Raw genomic sequence first — 2,387 nt, 5'->3', positions numbered from 1 at the left:
AAGGTAATTCTGTTCATTCCACAAAAACAGTACCTAACGGTGCTGTTGTTCAGACTCAGTATGGCATTTCTTAGGTTCTTAGGATTTTACCAATCTTAATTTCATATCATGTCACTTAGCCAAATCAATATTTTGTGGTAGTCATAAGGGGCTTGTATACAGCTAAATGCTTATTGCTCACCATGGATTGTGAGCACTGTTTGAACTCTTGAATTGCAAAGTGTGACTTTCTCACATTAGCTGCTGTCTTCAGTGGAACACGCACACAGAGTACAGTGTCCTGCTCAGTGCTGGGCTTCCCTTGCAACTGGCAAGAGGTGGTCTGATGGTCTGTGAGGTGACTGCTGTTCTGGAACAGGGAGCAGAGGTAGAGGGTGGCCCATGTGGAAACTCTCCCTTGTCAAGTAGAATCATATCTCTTTGCCTGCCTTGCTTGATCTAACTGCTCTCTTCTCTGAGCCCAAGAGAAGTTTCAACTATAGATATTCTCCATGAACTCACTACATGGATAACATGCCTGAGTAGACTGCTCTGGGTTCCTTGGTTCTATTTCTTTTACTTTTCTTTTTTTCTTTTTCAAGACAGTGTTTTGCTATGTAGGTCAGGCTGACCTTAAACTCGCTCTGTAGCCAAGGCTGGCTTTGAACTCACAGTGATCCTCTTGCCTCAGTCTCCCAAGTACTGGAATTACATCATCTCTTTATCATGCCTATATCTTGTATTCTGAATAACTACTACAAAGACAACAATACTCAATATGTTAATTATTGTACCTCTTCTACTAACCTGTTTTGAAACTCTATTTTATTGTTATTTTTATTTTTTTTCTCTTATTAAAAAAAACTCTTTTCCCCAAAGAGTAGAAGAGCTGGGGCCTCTTTCATTTGGACTTTTGTATTCAAACCATTTACTTTCTCTAAGACTTTGTGTGTGTGTGTGTGTGTGTGTGTGTGTGTGTGTGTGTGTGTGTGAGATACCAAAGATGGAATCCAGACCCTTCATACTGAGATATATTGCAATCCTTTTTTAAAAAAATTTAAAATGGAAAATCAGATCTTAGTATGTCACTACATTGCCCAGGTTGGGTTTGAACTTGTGATCTTCCTGCCTCAGCCTCCCACAGTGCTGGGATTACAGACCTGGGCTATCACACTCCATTTAAAGTCCTTACTGGTAAACTACTATACTTCATTACTCTCTCTTGGCTTCTGTGTTGTGAAAGCAAAAACTAAAAAGAAAATCATTGCTTTCCATTTCCCAGCCGCAAATGTGGTTTTCAGTTCCTTCTCATACTACAGTCCTGCTGGGTGAGGTGGTGCACGCCTGTAATCCTAGCATGTGGGAAGTTGAGGATCGCCACGCGTTCAAGGCTGGCCTGGGCCATATAGTAAGTTCAAGGCTACCCTGAGCTGCACAGTGAGACCTGGTCTCAAAAAAAAAAAAGTGAACAAGAGAGTTAAAAGAGAAACACAATGAGTTAATGAATAGTAATTGGCAAATAATAGCAGGATTCTAGAGCATTTGCTTTGTAGAACGCAATTTTTGTCAGACAAGAAGGGAAAACAAAAGTGATGGAAGTCTAAGCGACTTCCTATATAACTCAGCATACCCATGAGTCCGGCTTCTTGTTTCACATCTCTTGGAAAGCACTACATATCATGATCCTACACTTTCATTCCAGTCTCAAGACCATTGCTTTCTGGTGAATTTTGGAACTAACAGTAAACACGGGGTGGGGGACTGGGGAAATCCTTAGACCAGTGAATGGGTTAGAAGTGGCATGCAGGCATGGCTGGATACAAAGTCAATACTCAGAGTCAATAGCATTCTTGTACACAACAAATTCATTGGGAGAGACATTAGGGAAGCCACATCCTTCACAATAGCATCCAAAAATGAAATACGGGGCTGGGGATTTAGCTCAGCGGCAAAAGCGCCTGCCTGGCAAGCGTAAGGTCGTGAGTTCAGTTCCCGGTACCGGAGAAAAACCAAAAACCAAAAAAAAAAACCAAAAAAACCAAAAATGAAATACTTAGGAGTCAATCTAACCAAGAAAGTAAAGGATCTATATATTGAAAATTACAGTACTCTGAAAAAGGAGATTGAAGAGGATCTCGGAAAATGGGAAGATACTCCTTTCATGGATAGGAATAACCAACATAGGGAAAATGGCCATACTTCCAAAACTGTTACACAGATTTAATGCAATCCTGATCAAAACACTGTTAACATACCTCACAGAACTAGGGAAAATATTCCAAAAATTCATCTGGAAGCAGAAGAGACCTAGAATTGCAAAGGCAATCTTGGTCAACAAAGGCAAGGTCAGAGGCATTTTCTTTCTTTCTTTCTTTTTTTTTTTTTTTAGTACTGGGAATAGAACTCAG

Source organism: Chinchilla lanigera, unplaced genomic scaffold (assembly GCF_000276665.1).
Source record: "Chinchilla lanigera isolate Chin_1 unplaced genomic scaffold, ChiLan1.0 scaffold00015, whole genome shotgun sequence".
NCBI classification, from domain to species: domain Eukaryota; kingdom Metazoa; phylum Chordata; class Mammalia; order Rodentia; family Chinchillidae; genus Chinchilla; species Chinchilla lanigera.
This window is presented reverse-complemented; position numbering follows the sequence as displayed.